This window comes from Podarcis pityusensis (assembly GCF_964106645.2).
Source record: "Podarcis pityusensis genome assembly, chromosome: 7".
Taxonomy (NCBI): domain Eukaryota; kingdom Metazoa; phylum Chordata; class Lepidosauria; order Squamata; family Lacertidae; genus Podarcis; species Podarcis pityusensis.
Window position 1 is genome coordinate 59,097,206 of NC_138031.1, and position 18,439 is coordinate 59,115,644.

General features: G+C 41.8%; 1 pseudogene across 1 annotated transcript; it reads right to left on the reverse strand.

The window, feature by feature from the left end:
- Window positions 1-15,730: 15,730 nt before the first annotated feature.
- LOC308481136 (programmed cell death protein 6 pseudogene) lies at window positions 15,731-16,404 on the reverse strand (annotated as a pseudogene). Its single transcript has one exon. The product of its transcript is annotated as a programmed cell death protein 6 pseudogene (transcript).
- Between the last annotated feature and the right edge of the window lie 2,035 nt (window positions 16,405-18,439).

Here is an 18,439-nt window from a genome sequence, read left to right on the forward strand (position 1 = left end):
GGACCTGTCTCAATGGCCCAGTCCACATCCCTGTAATTTATCACCCCACCCCATTTCTTTCCTCTTCAGACCTGCTTCACCTGCATCTACCATGCCTTGGGGAGAGGATTTTCAAGTCACTTCTTCTCCCCCCTGCATTGTCGGAAGAGAGCTTAATTCACCCACCCCCATTTCCCCATTCTTCTGGATATGTATCTTCTGGAAGAAATGTCCCTGAAGATCAATCAACCACTCACCTTCCTCTTGATCTCCATCCTCTACTATTAAACACACACAAATACTTGTTCTTTGATCCTGCAAGCCTAGGTAGACTATTATGTGCTGCAAAATGCCCCCCCCCAAAAAAAAAGCCAGAGGGTGCCATAATGGCAAAAAACTGCCCCTCTCTGAGCTTCCTCTAGCATAGATATGCGCCACCATACAGGTAGCGTGACATCTACTTTCCTCCGTCATGGACAAAGGAACTCTATGTCTCATACCTCCTTCATCAGCTTCTCTCCTGTGGAGCAGAGCATTTTATACAGTTGCGGTTGGGATGGGAGAGCTGCCTCCACCCTCCACAAATCTTAACTCAGGCTACATTTAGCCCTATGGTAATGGTCAATCCCTAAAGGGGCTGCACAGTTCAAATGAACTCGCTTTTATAACCATGAGAGCAGGAGGTCTCTTGGTTCTCATTTCCAAGCCTGTGCAAATGTACTTTACCTTCAACCTCAAAGTGGTTGTGCTATTAACTATTGACGGTGGGGGAGAGAGGGAGGAAAGGTGTCAAACATCTGATCTATGTTTGTTCCAAGTAACCAGTTTTTCGAGTTCTGAAAGTTTCCTTACAAAGGCAGGGTCTATTCTAAATTCCCAGACGATGAGTCAGCCGTATTCTGTTATGGTCCTGGAAAGTCATGTCAGGTGGGATGATGACATTTTACCTTATAGTGGGGTCAGTGAAATACATCAAAGGATCAGTTGGCAAATATTTGGCAGGGGTGGGGGTGGGGGGGAGGGAACCCACAATACCCTTTTGTTATTTAAGTCTAGCAACAATTTACCAAGGGTGCAACAATCTCAGTAGGCCAGCGCCTACAAATGGGGCCTAATTAGTTGGAGGTAGAGCTGGATGGTTTTCAAGAAGGAGAAAAGTGTACAGAACTCTGTGTTGTTTGAAGTTATAATTTGGTATGGAGGCAGTAATTAAGAGCAGCTGTCCATTATGTTAAACAAGCATGTTTGCTGTTCAGCTAGGTAACTATCTCAACAAGCAGAATGGAAAGATAACCAGTTTCCAGATATATATAGAGAAAGACAGGTTACAAATGGAAATATTTTGGGTAACTATGGATCACTTGGCATTGGTGCAGCTATTGACATACTACCTCAAAGATCAATTTTATGCCTTTGGGGAGAAAACCACTGACCCCTGATTAGAATGTGGGATCTAACACACATATATAACCCCACTACTTACAAGAGCCCATTCATTTCAATGCAATTAGCCAATCCACATGACCTCGGAGTTGGGGTGACTGACTGTACAGTGACTCACAACTCTGCACAAAGGCTGTGATATGAAACTGTCCTGCATTTTGCACATTTTTGCCTGCTTCAATGGCTTGGGTCCAGTTATTGCTATTTAAATGAAAGTCCACATTGCCTTTGCCAACCTGGTTTGCCCTCCAGATGTTTTGGATTACAGCGCCCATGATCCCTAGCCAGAAAAGGCTGGTGTGACTTTTGTGACAACCAACTTTGCTAACTTGGACTATATATGATCCAAGTCTGTATTTGTGGAAATAATGTCAGCTCGAGTCTGTAAATACCGATTGCTACACAATACTTGCACATAGTTTCTTTAATGGGTTATATGGTAGTTCATTTTTAACAAATGCCAAGGCAGGAAAATCAAGTTCTCATTCCAAATATTGAATTCTTGTTTACTAAACAAAGGACCTTTATGAGGAGGCTATTTTTTTTACAACCCAGTATTGCAGGTGTTTTAAGGAGTTGCCTGGAGGGCATATACATTATCTTGAGGATTTCTCCCCAAAGAAAAACACATGTTAGAAATCAGGAGTGCCAGCTAAGAATCTCATTTATTCTCATATTATTTTCATAAAAGAAACATATGGTTTAATTTAAGCTTGTGGCATGGTGTCCAACTCGTGATTATGTGTGTATACGTACAGAAAGAAAGAGAAGCAGAGACCAAGAGACTAGCTTGTCCTCTTTCTTAAAGGGAAAAAAAATGATCCAGGGCATTTTATTGTTATCAAATAACTAAACTGAAATCTATAGAAAAAGTACAATGGGTGATATCCCACATTTGTCATACAAAGTAGATTGATTGAAATCAATATACCTAAGTAATATTCTTACTTTATATTAGTACAGACCCTGTCCATGCTGAATCAGACTTTGATTGTGCCACTTGACAAACCTAACCAGCTTAAATCAATATATATATATCGTATTAAATCAGGGGTCAGCAAACTTTTTCAACAGGGGGCCCGTCCACTGTCCCTCAGACCTTGTGTAGGGCCAGATTATATTTTGAAAAGAAAAATAAATGAACGAATTCCTATGCCCCACAAATAACCCAGAGATGCATTTCAAATAAAAGGACACATTCTACTCATGCAAAAACATGCTGATTCCCAGACCATTCGTGGGCTGGATTGAGAAGGCAATTGGGCCAGATCTGGCCCCTGGGCCTTAGTTTGCCTACCCATGTATTAAATGATCCAGAAGAATGCCAGCAAATTCCAAATCATTTGTCCAAGGAATGGCCTTCTACTGTCCATGTAGATAGGCAAGTTGCATTATTATTTCTTACGATAAGAATAGGCATGATCTTAAGATTCATATTCACAACTGGCATTTGTCAAGAAGTTAGCAAGAATCAGCATGAATTAAATCTAGGTATGGAAGGATCACTGGTTCTGCAAGAAATGGTAAACAGAAATGGTAAACCAGTAATTAGATGCTATTGTTTCTGGAAGTGAGCACAACTTGAAACTGGATGAGTGCAATTCTAAGACTATGGCAGTTGCGTGTGAAATGCCAAGATGGCCTGTGGCTGCCTTGCCATCCCCAGAGATGTAACTGTTTATCTTACTATTCAAAACTTCTGTCTAAGGATTTTGCTCAAATAATTAGAATTACTTAAGCTGTTCTATCAAATAATGGCCAATTATGTTCATGAAAGCACAGACTAAACATAATTAGATGGGACTGAATGGATGAAGAAGTCCCTTATGTTCCTTAAACTGAGAGGGGTGGGTAATGATGGCTTCTCTTAGCATCCGACCAAGTAAAGTGAACTATATCCTAATTGCATTAACATAAGGTTAATTAATTTGGACAGGATTCATAGTAGATAAATTCATGGAGGATAAAGCTATCAATTGCCACTAAAAATAGTTTTGTGCTACATCCAGCATCAGAAGCGCCAATGCTCTGAATAGCAGTTGGTGGGGAACAGTAGAAGAGGGCTATTGCATTCATTTCCTGCTTTAGGCTTCTCATGTGCATAGGAACATAAGGAGAGCCTGCTGGATCAGGCCAATGGCCCATCTACTCCAGCATCCTGTCCTCACAATGGCCACCCAGATACCTGTGGGAAACCTGCATGCAGGACCCAAGGACAAGAGCACTTTCCCCTCCTCTGGTTCCCGGTATCTCATAGCATCTGTGGGAAATAGGATGCAGGACTAGATAAGCTTTGCATCTGATCCAGCTGGGCTCTTCTTATGGTCATATGTTCTTAATATAGTGTTTGATGGCTTGGTTTGCCTAAATAGCACTTTATGTCCTGCAACTGTTGTAATATTAGCGCAGTGATTAGCACTGCTGATCTTCAAAAATATCAGCTGTGCGTAACCATAACTTGCTTCCCCAAGTGTATCCATGCAGCCTCTCAAGTCCTCAGTGCTTAAGGGAGGTCGAACCAGCACACTTCACACTTACTGGGGAAGCAAAGCAGTAGCTGATCCCCAGCACTAGATCCTCCAGAGCTTTCTCTTCCTTGATGAGCAAGCATGAGACCTACCTATATCCCTCCCTTTCCACTCAAGGTCGGCATGGACAAATCCACATGATGCAAAGAAACAGCAGACCTCTGGATCCAGCTGCGAGTCATTATTGCTGAGTGGCCATATGGGATAGCCTGCAGCTCTTGATGGAGGAGGAAGCAAGAGGAAGGGGCTGCATCTTTCAGATGGCCATTACCATAAGAGTGTGACAGCATGTCTTATAATTCATGTTGCAGGACAGCTTGATGCCATCAGTGAAGCAGAAATCCTGTATGAGTGGCAGTGGTGTGGATGACTGCCTCTGATACACCTGTGATATAATATGCACCTGTCCGTGAAGTGTCAATCTTTCCATCCTTTCATGGATACACAGGATCAAGTGGACAAATCTGGAACCCAAGTAGGGGGTGAAAATGAATAATGAGTGATATAACTGAACGGAAGTGGAATGCAAACATAGGGCCAGTCTAGACATACTCTATATGGGGACCACAAGTATTTCTTTGTCATTCGTTTGATTTTGCTGACAAGTTGGTAGAACAAATGAATGCAGCAGACTTGAGTATGTTTGACATCTAGGAGCAGCTTGACAGTGCCCCTTTCTTCCTTGGGTGTGGATATAGATCAATACTTTCAAAGCAACATTTGAGAAACAATGGCTATTGCAACAGAAAGTAGATTTCAAGAGTTTGCTTTTGAGGATACCAAGCATGGTAGGCTGAAGCAAGAGGTGCTGGCAGGGGTGCCATTGTGGAGATGGCCATGAGGCCATGAGATCACTGCCACTTACTGGGATGGGGTGGAGCAAGATCAAGGCTGCTCAGGTGAATCTGTTGAGAATTCCGTTCCACCTTAAGGAACAGGCATGGGATTGTTACATGTCACATGTCTGTTTACATTCCAGCACAGTATGCTGGGAACTTCCGTTTGTGTATAGCTTTTGCTTTTCCTGTTTCTCTCTGAGACGACACGAGAGAGAGACGACATGTTTCTTTGTCCTGATTTATGATTAATAAATCTGTAGTTGTAGTATGACTTCACAAGCCTCACGCCTATTCTGTGTGTGCAGTACTATCTGCTGATAGCGTGCCCTGGTTTTTGAAGTCCGGGTCACTAATTTACGCTGGAGCACGGGCCAATGGATGGAGATGGCATAGCTGGGGCTTGCCAGCTGGCCTCCCGGCCCTCTGCATGTCAACAGAAGCACTGGATTTGCTCTGCTGTTGTGCCCATGCCCGCCTAAGCTTACTGCTGCCTCAGCCTGCACCATCCCCTCCCACCAGCCGCTCCCATATTGAAGTGCTGAGGTATCAATAGCCACAGAATTCTTATGGTGCTTGGCAACCTTTGTCAAAAGATACAAGAGGTTCAAGCCTCTGGAACTAAACTTCCATCTCATTCACAGCAATTTGAGAGTTATTATCAATGAAATTGAACTTTGTGGCCACATTTTAGTCTCCTGCTGTACAATAAGGCATTTATTCTCAAAGCAGGATACCATTTTTGACTCACGCAAGTCAGCTCTGTGGATCTTATTACCATTACACCAAATCATTTGTAAAATATAACAAGCAAGGGCTACTGTTTCTGGCAAGACATAGGGGGAGGATGTATTACTATTAAACCTCACAGCAGTGCAATAAAAAGCTGCACAGCTGAGAAGCTAAGAAAGAAAGACTGTGTCAGGAGCAGACCTTGTTCTGTGCTAACCAAGATTCAATAATCTTGAGCCTACATGTCTTCCCTTCGGTAGAAAGTCTGATCCTCCAAGGCGACATCAGACTGCCTAATTCAATGCCTGACAGCCTACAAGATTGGGATAACAGCCTTCCTATGCAATCCAGCTTTCCTAGCAATCTACCTGTCTTTGTACAATCTATTATCATTGCTTCAAAGATCCTCATCATAGACCATATAGCAGCAAACACAAAACATAACTTTGGCAGGGGAATTAATATGTACAATATCTATATATCATATGTACATAACACAATATGAAATACTACATTATCAACATTGTGCACAATAATATGTACATACATCACAGTTTATTGTGATTTTCAGTTATTTATAATTAAGCATCATTTCATCATTTTCATTAATAAAAGCTTTTCTTACCCACTCTTCTGTGTGCAGTGAAGATAAAAGGTTTCTTTGTAGACTGTCCTATCATCAGGACCACAGCTCATACCATTTAACCCAGAGGTGGAAAGCCTATGTCCTTCCAGACATTGTTGGACTCCCAAATTCCACCAGACCCACAGCCAGTATGGACAATCACCAGGGATGATGGGAACTGTAGTTCAACAGCACCTGCAGGACTGCAGTTTCCTCATCCCTGACCCTAGCTAGTCAATTTTTTAAAAGGTTGTTTTCTTGGAATTTCAGAGACCCAGGGAAACACAGAGATGTGCTAAAAGTGAAATATGGTTTTATTGGAATAGCTTTGGTGTCAACAAATACTTGATGGCCCCAGCCAGCCCTCTAGGAGCTTCACTTCCATGGCAAATAGCAGCTCTGGGGGCAATTTTCATCAGGGCTATAGAATGGGATATTAGTCCCTAATCCTGAATGGGCCACCTGTCCCATGGCTGATGGCTTTTGCTAAAGGGGATTTAAGGGGAGGTGCAGCGGTACTGCTGAAGACTTGCATGCAAACAGTTCAATCCCTGGCATCTTCAGCCAGGGCTGGCAAATACACATAGCTGAGACCCTGGAGAGCTGCTGCCAATTACTGAAGGTAACAGTGAGATAGATTGGTTTGATTTTGTACAATGTTTCTGTGATGGCATCTTAATGTCACAACTAACTTGTCCCTTAGGAGGCTTCCAGTGCTCCTAGTGCTCTTTTGGTGAAAGCTATATGTAGAATTTGCATTGACTTTCCATGCTACTGGTGGGCATTGCAGTTCTTCCCTTTGTACATCCCATTATGAGTTATGAGGCTAAGGAAATTTCCCTTCAGAATTCTGACCCTGCAACAGGCCCCACTGAAGAATCTGATCATGCTTCTTATCTTAAAGAAGCCTCAGGCTAATCATGCCATTGTTCAACCCTAATGACTATCCCATCAATAGCAGAGGAGCAACAGATGATGTTATCCTCGAAGACAATGATATTAATTCAGTGTAACAATTAACCATGACTATCTGCAATATGCATGCTCCATGCTGAAATTCATATATTAGTTAGTAATGTGGGCTTTTATCTTTCTTTCATTTTCTGGCAGACTGATGTTCATGACATTGTAGCTACTCATTGTGCAATGCTCTGTATTCACATCATCTACAAGACGAGAAGAAATAAACTTCTCTGTTTCTCTTATTTCTCAAATCAATTACCCAAAATACAGACGATCTCTGGTCCAAACCCGCAGTTAGGTAGAAGCTGACTATGGCACTGCATCCTTAGAATACAGCAGGGTAGCCAACTTGAAATGAAAAATTCTGCTACCTGAAGCACTTGACTAGAAACTGTCACACCAGTCCTCTTCCTCAGTAAGCTTCATGCAGAATTGCCCCTTCTGGGGTAGTGTGTGTGTGTTTAAAAATGCAAATGAAAAACTGAGCACAAATTAAGAAATTGATTTAAAATGCCACCAAAAGGGAAGTAGGACCGGTGCCAAAATTTAAAGTCTCAACTTCCCAAAACATCATTGCACATACCCAAAGTGCGCCTTTTCATAAAAGAGTAACAATTAGTTGACCCATCCCTGTGGAGGTTGTACCATTTGTACAGCTCTTTCAACAACCATGACAACATTTCATTTTGTGAGCTTTCAACAGAGATGAAAGAATCACAGGGAAACCAGTGATTTGGCCATGATGTCCTCCCCCCAAAAGAGTGGAAAAAATAGTGAAACATCTGGATAGGTCCTGGGAGTGGAGGCCAGAGTGAGAGAAGGAAACCAAGGGTCTGAACCCAGCAATTTGGAGTGTGCTTCAGGTGGAGCTCAGAGAGTTTGTGTCTTCATCTGAGGTCCGTGGTTGGAGGGGGAAAGATCTAGCTGAAGGTTGGTGTGTGTTTGCAAATGAGCCTATTCCAGCTTTTCAGGTAAGTAGCCTGAAACAAAACAAATGCCTAGATTCACCCCTACCCCCACCCCGCTCCCGATTGGTCAGCAACTCTAGTTTGCACCATTTGAGCAGACTGGCTAGTATTACATACAAGCAGCACATAGAAGAGTTTTGGATTTGATATCCCGCCTTTCACTCCCCTTCAGGAGTCTCAAAGCGGCTAACATTCTCCTTTCCCTTCCTCCCCCACAACAAACACTCTGTGAGGTGAGTGAGGCTGAGAGACTTCAGAGAAGTGTGACTGGCCCAAGGTCACCCAGCAGCTGCATGTGGAGGAGCAGAGACGCGAACCCGGTTCCCCAGATTACGAGACTACCGCTCTTAACCACCACACCACACTGGCTCTCATAGTGTTTGCATCATCTTTCTAAGCAGTGGCCATGCTTAATTTCTAGCAAAAGAAAGGTCAGGATTCTATAGCCTGTCTGTGATCTGTGAAAGCCTCTGATCTGGAAGCCCCAATGTGTGAGGAGTCTCTTGACCTATCCAATGGTGTGGGAAACTTTCATCTATTCTTACTTCATACATTCCAAGGTTAAGTCCTCACATTGAAAACAGATGCCGCAGGCACAAATTAAGATTGCTTATAAGTCTCGTTTTAGTTTTGTGGGTTGGTGGGGGAGGGAGGATATAAATCCACAGCCATTTTCACCATTTGTTTGGATGGGTGGGAGGTGAGGCATCGATACCTATCACAAATCAGCAAGCCGAGCTGATGGGAAACCAAGCTGGAAAAGTTTCTCATAAAAGACCTTACACTTTCCCACAATCCAAAATGCAGCTGATGTGGGGTGAGCATCCCTGCTTGTTCTAGTAATAGGGAACATAACAAGCACATGCAGTGCACTCAGCCAGACCTGTGCCCAGTGAGATCAGTGAATCCTGATGATTTAGTGAAGTTAAGCGGGTTCCCACAAAGCAAGACACAGTGATAATAACAAGAACCTTTATTGAACTAGCAGAACTGGGCACAAAGGCAAAGCAACTGCTTATATATATTTCTGAAGGCCTGGGCCACTCCCACTCTCAATGTGATTGGCTGTCTAAACTCCCAAGCTGCAGATCATAACTCAGAGTTTAAGGGCCAATGGCAGAGGCCCAAATCCTGAACTGTTCTGTGATTGGATATCATGTATTGAATCAGAACACAGGGGCTCAGAATCCTTAGTCCAGACTCAAGTTCAGGCAGACACAGACCACTGAACACATAACACTTAGCAGAGTTGGAGGTGCATGCACTGAAGTTCCACTACCTTCCACACCACCACCCTCAAAATCCACTCTTCGTGCCTCACCACCCACATTACTCTTTCCTCTTCTAAACTGGAGGTCTCAGACCACCAAATGGAAGGTGCAATGGGGCAACTGATGGCGTGCCAAATGCCTAAAATGCAAATTTGGAAAAAGCACCTTTCTGTAGATCCCATTTCCTCTTAATTTAATTAAGTACAAGGCTGACAGGAGTCTACAGAATAACCTCCTATACTACCAGTGACCGTAGAGTCCAAACTAGGATCCTCATGAGCAGCTTCTCCTATGGGACTAAATGCCTCCTACCAGGAATGCCAGCTTGGCCCCACAACTGTGGGTGCCTGTGGCCATGGGTGCCATGCAGCGTGCATGACCCTGGCACCAAAATTTGTGGGTGCCTGGACCCTTCATGGGTGCTCAGGCACCCAGGGCCCCAGGGAGTTGGCACCTATGCCTTCTGCCATATATCAGCAGCACAGACAGTAGTCCAGACAAGAGGCCACTGAATGTAACAGGAGTGTCCATCTTTAGGCTGGAGGATTAGCCCTTTAAATTCTCCACAAGAAGGTGGAGCCTGGGACAAGTAGTCTAGGAGGTGAAGCTTTAAAAAGATCAATTTGCTCTTGACTTGTGTTGGAGCAACTCTGAGGTTCTGCAACTTCCAACCTGCTTTGCAGCATGGGTTCTAGTACCACCAAGGCCTCATATTCCTCCCCCCCCCCCGTAAACATTGTCCCATCTGGCTTTGCAAACTAGGCCTCCATACTGACCCGCCTTCCCAGTTCAGGAGGCCAAAAGGAATAAATCTGTGCCATACCTGTCATCAGGAACAGGAAATAAATAGCCATTCAAATAAGAACTGTTGTTAACTTTTTAAGTGAAATTCCAGTGGGGGCCAGAGAAGGAAGAGGCAGAGAATAAAAAAGCACAAGATCCCTTCCCATTATATAGTGCAATATTTCACTGGTTCTGGCAATTGATGAAATGGACAAAGGTGAACAACAGGTACAATATTGTGATGAATAACGGAGTACATGGATTGTAGGCTGACAGGACTCCCTTTTTCCCAGCAGCAGTTTTGTACTTATAAATGGCTTCACTTAGGTCAAGTGTTAAGAATCATAATTAGTGATGAAGCAAATCTAGCCTCAGAAATCTCCATGAAATGCTCCTAAGCAAACTGCAGTAGTGAGTTTTTCTACAGGCATCTGTATCCTGCCTTTCTCCCATCCTGGAAATCTAGGTAGTGCAAGGTCCCTAGCCACTCTCCCATCCAGGATGTGACTGGGTGCAGACTCAGCCCATTTTGCTTCAGCAAAGTGGTAGCCTTTCCCTGCAAAAGCTCTGCTTGTCTGAGCATTTAGTGGATATTTAATATTCAGCGGCAGCATTTGACCTCTGAAGTTTTTGCAATAGAGTTGAACATTTTTACAGTATCTGACAGTTGGCACGATATAGCAGTCAACATTTGACAGACTCTGATATGTACTAATCAACATTTTATCATTTGTGACAGCTGGAGTGGAATACCAATCAATATTTGGCAGGATATGATAGATGACTTGCATCCATTCATTCTTGTATGTTATTTATTTATTTTTATTTAATTTTTTTTTTTTAAAATATGCCTTGACTAGTTTTTAGGCATCAATTCCTCTCAAAGTGGTTTACAACTATTCGCAATGCAAATCCTAAATCCCAACAACAAACTAATGAAGGGTGATGCCCAATGTTAGCAATATTCAGAGTAGATAAACTGAAATAAATGGTCTCAGCTTACTTAAATCCAATTTTTCTCCCAATGACATTACAGCATATAACTTGGATGAATATCACCCTAAAAATTTACTACCCATTTCCACATGAGGTGCACCAACACAAACCTTGCAATAAAAGGAAAATGGCCCAGATAAGTTAAATAACACTAGATTTTTAGCATTTATAGTCCAGTTTAAAATGGCCAAGGGGCAGGGCTTGCCTTATCAAGCTTGGAATTAGGTATATTTCATAATAGGAGGTGGCCACTCCTCGCAAAGACCTTGATTCATGTCCTTGACGACCTAATTTGTTTACAAAGGTAGGCATCACAACAGAGCCTCAGAAGTAGTTCTTAGGGTTGATACACAGGGAAACAGTCCTCTAGGTAAAACCAATGTATTTAAACTAATCAAAACACTTTTAGCTTTAATTTTTATTTCTCAGATTTCAGTTTTGGAGTTCAGATGCCAACATTTTGAAAAAAATCAAACGAATTTCAACAGATTCTGAAATTTCGTTTCATCTTTTTATCATGAGGAGCATAACCGCAGGATTGATGAACAGATTGTGGCTCTGATATGTTTAGATATGATCACAAAACAATCTGTTAGTTTTCTATACATAGGTTTGTTTTAGGCTGAAATATTGCCACTATGACATATGCAGCATAGAAAATGGATTCTTTAGTTACACACCTTGCAAGGGCAATTATTTGTTCTGTAGTGTAACTTGTTTCTGGATATCCCTACAGAGGACTGCTGAAATGAACTGATTGCTCTGCCATCTTTCCTCCTTATCTTTTTGGGCCATGCATCTCTGCATTATCATTACTTATTATTTATTAGTTTTGCTTGCTGATCACAAATCCCTTCGAAGAAATCAATCTGAATCATGACAACGAATAGCACAGAAGAATTCTAAATAGGAAATATATATGCTGTACATATTTATCATTGTCTGTTTTCTAGTGTTCCCTTAAGAAAACATTCCTGATAACCAGATTTTTTTTTCAATTTCTTGGCATTTGAATACAGATGTACTTATCTATCAGTCAATCATTATTCTATCCCTGATTGCTAAGCTGTTTGCCATGGAAAGTTCATTTCTAGCAGTAATTTGTAATAACTGCAACATAGTGATTAAAAAAAAAGAAGGAAACACATCATTATCTATAACTGCATCCACAAGGAAAAGCATGTCACTTTTGCTATGGGGGTGTGTGTGTGTGTGTGTGTGTGTGTGTGTAAAATTTTTGCAACCCTCCCCTTATTGAAATGCTCATATCCTCAGTGATTTGTATCATCGGGGAAGGGCGGGGGGAGAAGAGAGAGTGAAAAATGAACAAGTCATGGATTTTTCTGTGCTCTAATGACTTATACTAATGTATTCCTTCATCTAAATACAGATTTCTATTTAAAATTCAGCACACAGTGGTATTATGAATTCGGGTTTAATGGATTCCAAATAATTGCCCTTTAGAAATGATGAATAGCTGTTTAAAGACACTGATAAGAATATACTATTCCTCTCTTAACAATGGGCCTTCTGCATTGACTGTGTCATATATGCCTGAAATTAGTTTATTAATTTTTGCATTGATATGCAAAGTGCTGACTGATAGCAAATAAATTCCTCTAATCTCTCCCACCCCACCCCCCAAAAGCCTCTGTTCAGTGACTTGGGGGTGGGGGTAAAGATAAGGAGATCGTGTTCTGCACTGGAATGATGCCACTGAAACGCAGATGGGTTCCATCTTCCATTTTATTTGCCTTTCTTGGATTTTTATGCTTTAAAAAGAATAGCATCTAAGGATGAATTAATGACCAGGTTTTGCAAACTTCTGCATTGAAGAAGCACTCCCCCCCCCTTTTTTTTTTGGTAGGCAGTTCATGGTATCTCTTTTATGTCATTACAAAAAAAGAGAGAGAGAGTCTCTTTAGGCTTGTTCTCTACCATTTTAAAGCCAAGGACCCAGCATGACTGAAATTAAAAATGCATTATTCATTTATTCAATGTGATAACAGGCTGACAAAATTTTCACTTAGCAGATGAGATGGCTTCTTTGTTAACTGTATGGAAATCTTTTGGAAAAAACCACCAAACTCAAATGGATTCGGAGAGAGACTTCCATAGATTATGCAGTAAAATGGGGGGTACAGTAGGATAGAGTTTTCTAGGTGTGTGGGGGGGGGAGGAAATGGTTTTCCTGTACATTGCTAAACTGCGGTTATCGTAGCCCCTTGTTTTTCAAAGGATGCAGAGCCCATAACTACTAGTTTTCTCCAAAGGGTTGCTGATAGTATTAGAATGGAAGGGTGGAAAAGCTATTCTTACTATTTCCCCCTGCCAGGTCCCTTTATATTTATTTGTGGGGTTTGTGACAGATTTACCCTTTCCCCCCTGTCTTCTGCCTTTCCCTCCTCCCAATTCAAACCACCTTTCAAATGACCCTAAAAAGCGTTAAAGCAGCTCGCTCCTTCCTGCACCTTCTCTTCTTAACTCCCATCTCTTTAGCCCTTTCTCTTCTTTATAGGAACCAAGCTGCTGCTCTCCCCCCCCCCCTCGCCCGCCCCGCTCCCTTTCCTAGAGGCCTTTTCTTTCTGCCTCTAGGGTAGGCTGCCTCTCCACACACCACTGGTACCCGGTAAAGAATGGCTCTTCTGTTTGCTCAACTGCCTGCATATTGCATCCATTGCTCCATTCAGCAGGCCTTTTCAGGTCTGCTAGCTGCCGTACAACTCGGCTTTTGTGTGCTGCTGCCAGGGGGTTTCTGCATCCAGACCCTAGCTGAAAAGAGGGTAGATTTGCATAAGCAATGCCATGTGAGGAGGTCTGCTGGAAACAAATTCAGAATGCAGTCAAACAAACCTTCCCGATCAACGTGTTTCTTCTTAGCAGCCCCCTATCATTGCCATCTGTGTATTCAACTATGTGCAAGTTGGGTTTCTTTTAAAAATAAAATAAAAAAAATCAAGCAATTCTATCTCAGCCTCTATGATTTGTCTCCAGCTGACTTAATAATAATAATAAAAGCCTCTAATGCATTCTATTTTGAACAGAAGGCCCAGCACGCATCAATAACTTGTAATAAATATGGGAAACTGTTTTCTTTTAGTACTTCTCCGCCACTTTTATAAGGGGGTGCAGAACTATAATCACAAAACAAACAATTACAAATGAAATACATAATCAGCCAAAAAATTATGATCAATAACTAGATAAATTATATATGTCAGGAACAGGCTAGTATGTGTCATATGTACCTATTTGCTTAGCTTTTTAGAAAAAATGTTGCATTGTCTTATAATTAAGGCTACAAACCTTATGAAGTTGCAGTTAAGCAACAAGCAAGGATGTTGCCACAAGAGCAATGGTTTATGCACCTTACACTTACAAACCCTAGTGTGCAAAACATGCAGCCATGCAAACCATTAGGCTGAAATTAGTAGTTGAAGTAGGCATAACAAACTTTCCAGAGAGACTCACCTGAGACCTGCATTGTGTTTTTTTCCCCAGTATAAGATCTCATGACTTTCCCAGGCTTTTGAATAACATTTTGGAAATTTTAATATGGTCTCTGGAAACCTTTTGAAACTTGTAAGATCAGTTCAAAGTATCAGTGTGTTCTTAAAGTCTGTGGGTTTTATGTTATCTCTTTGGCTTGAACATTTTGCTTTATCTTTTTGCTTTTAAGGTTTGTAGTACTTTTAATGTTTTGTGGCTGGTTTTATTGTTAGCTGGTCAGAGAACCTTGCTATTGGATGGCAGGTGAATGGTATGAACAAAGAACAAATGTGGTTAGCAAACAAAGGTATGGAAGGTTTTCATGGAATACATGACAATCACAAAGATTATGGTAAGGGAAATTATAGAAGCCAGAATCCCAAAAGGCAGACAAAAATTGATTGCCCAGACTTTGAAAACACATTTCATGATGGCGCTCATTCTGAAGGGTTTGTTTGGTATACTTTGTTCTCTACTGTTCAGCCCAATAAGGCTCCCAGGGCAGCTTGCATCAGAATGTTAAAAAGCTTCCAAAAAGAACCAAACAGTAATAAAAATGTGAGCAGCAGAGCAGACAAAACTCCAGTGGTAAATCAAATAACAATAGGCGAGTGAATGAAAAGATCTTCACCTAGTGCTGAAAAGAAAACAGATTCAATGACACACAGAAGAAGGAAATTCCAAATATGAGGCACCACAACCAAAAAGGTCCTGCCTCTGGTCACCACCCACCTTACCTCATACGCCAGAGGAACCTTGAGAAAGGCCTCTTAGGATGATTCTCAGCTAGCATAAGGCTCTTTGCACTGCAGAATCCACCTGAGCCTCCAAAGCCAAGACCAGATTTAAAAGAACCCCTGGAATGAGAACTTATTCCTTCCGAGAGTGTAATACCATCCCAGGACAGGCTTAACAGCATCTGCTACCACAGATAAGCAGTCTGTCAATTGCACTTCTGTCTTGTCTGGATTGAGCTTCAGCGTGTTGATCCTGAAACCCCAACAGCAAACCAAGTGCAGTAGCTTTGCTGCTCATAGGCACAGGTTACTCCTTTGCTGAAAGAGCCAACAATTTGCTGCTGGATCAGGCGCAAGGTTCTTGTGTAATAATAAGAGAGTGAGAATCTATCCATTTTATGTTTTGGAATCAGGCAGCTGGCAACTCTGGTCCACATTCTAGTGCAGCAGTTTTTGCTGTCATACAACACTGAAGACCATGGAGAGATACTGTTCATAAGGCACTTGGATCCAGCCATCCTGGTCAGTATCATAGCGTCTGAAGACATCTGTCCATTTCTGTATGACAACACAACACTGGATGAAGTCATCAAAAGCCACTTGCCCTCTTCTTTGTCTGTCAAACTTCTGAATGAGGAGATCGTAGAATTGGTCAGATAGTCGATAACCAAAACCTGTTAGTGCTTGCTTTAGTTCATGTTTGTCCATCATTCCTGAATTGTCTCTATCATACGTGTGAAAGACATTCTGCCAGTCAGATATGTATTTCCAGAATCCTGTGAATTCATTGAAGTTCACACCACCTTTGTTCTCCCTGTCAAACATGGATATGATAGATCTAACAGTTGCTGGACTGAATGGAGTCCATGTTCTGTTGGAGAGCACTTGCTGGAGCTCCATGTCCGAGATGACGCTGCTGTGGTCCTTGTCGACCCTTTGGAAGATGCCCCACAGGAAGTTCACGTCGTCTCTCCCCATTGCCGCCATTGTCCAGGCTGGACGCGGGCGAAGGAAAGTGTCCGCTCCCTTGGGGACCTTGGGTTCCGGGTCTGCATCGCGGTGAGGAGTGAGCAAGAGCCGCTTCTTCCTCCTTCTTGGGCCGCGAGAAGGAAACACCTCAGCTCCTCCTCAGGCCGGCGAGGAGGGCCTTCAGTTGTCTTTTAAAAGTAAAATAGTTGTTTATTGCCTTGACATCTCCTGGGAGGGCATTCCACAGGGCAGGCGCCACTACCGAGAAGGCCCTCTGTCTGGTTCCCTGTAACCTCACTTCTTGCAGTGAGGGAACTGCCAGAAGGCCCTCGGCGCTGGACCTCAGTGTCCAGGCTGGATGATGGGGGTGGAGACGCTCCTTCAGGTATACAGGATCGAGGCCATTTAGGACTTTAAAGATCAGCACCAACACTTTGAATTGTGCTCGGAAACGGACTGGGAGCCAATGTTGATCTTTCAGGACCGGTGTTATATGGTCTTGGCAGCCACTCCCAGTCACCAGTCTAGCTGCCACATTCTGGATTAATTGCAGTTTCCGAGTCACCTTCAAAGGTAGCCCCACAAAGAGTGCATTGCAGTAATCCAGTAGTAGTGTTCATTCCCTAAGCCTAAACAACTTGGGCCCAAATTCCTAAGGTCTTATTCCTTATCAATACACCTTGATCACTGAGATCTTCTAAAGGGGCACTGAAGCTTAAATTGATATCCTATTGAGATGCTATTAATATTATTATTTTAGTAGTTTGTTTTTATGCTGCACACCCCCTCTTTCTGTTCCTATGAAAGTGTGCTTTATAAATATTTGAATAAAAGGTAAGTAAATAAAAGGTTTCACATGAACATCTCTTCCCATAAATCTGTCTGTATGGTAACGTTTTGAAATCTGATCCTAACATGCATAGCATTTCTCCACTCCCAAGATCCAATGGTGCAGGGCAGTGTCAGATGGATTGGCATTCCAACTGCAGTTATAATACTGTAACTAAAGGACAGTCAATAAATTAAAATATTACTACTGCTGCTGTTGCTACTACTAATGAAGAGGACCACTTATTGTTTGCGAGCATGTTCTGTGTTAGTCGGGGCTATGAAGCAGAGAAAGATGGGCTTCATATTCATTCCCTTCTAACCTTCATAGCTTGAAAGTCTATAAAATAAAGGGGAGTGAACAGAAGAGCCAATGCTTGGTGATTTCAAGATAAACCACATCCCACTGTTAATAAGTGCAAAATGGGAGTGACTGAGTTCTAGATCTGTGCTTTAAATGAGCTCTTATCTGTCACCTTTTGTAAATAACTTGTTTTTATAAGACTTGCTCTCCACAAAGTGAGTATCGATATAAAGGTGTCGTAATTTCCAAATGCTGTGAAAGGGGAAAAATTAAAATTCAATGATTCTTAAAGTAATCTGTTCTCTTTATGGAAAATTAAAACATGTTAAATCTGAAAAGATTGTCATATACAAAAAACAAAACAAAAACCCAACCTGTTATGCACAGATAGGTTATTTATTGTTGAATTTATTCTGACTATAGTGGCAAAGTAGGTGTATGGTTTTTCTTTTTTCTTTTTTATCTTAAGGAAATAAATTTCTCAGAGCTTTACTCTGGCTATTTGATCCACCAGATTTATAATTTGGCAAAGCTCATTTTGCATACTAAAAATGTTTGATTAATTTTGCATTTCTGAATTACAAAGGCAAGAGTTGAGGAAGTTCAAGATTTCAGACGGTGTCTTTTCTAGATGCACACAAGAACAAAAATAACAGGACCTTACAAACACACACACACACAAAGAATAATAAATGAAGCTCTCTCATTTATTTCCCAATTAAACCATCCTTTACCATGCATTAATATTACAGATATATCAGGAGTAATTACAACAGAGAACTGATTTATAAAAATCTTCACATTTCATGCTAATTATCTTAATGGAATGTTACATTTTTATGAGTTGCTTTTGTTTCTTCCTCCCACTCTTTACTTTTGTGAGCCCTAGAGCCTTTGGCAGTTAGGATATTATAAATCTTTGTTAAAACACGACAACAAACTAAGAAACTTGCACTCAAGCAAATTGGATGATGACAAAGCTTTGCTC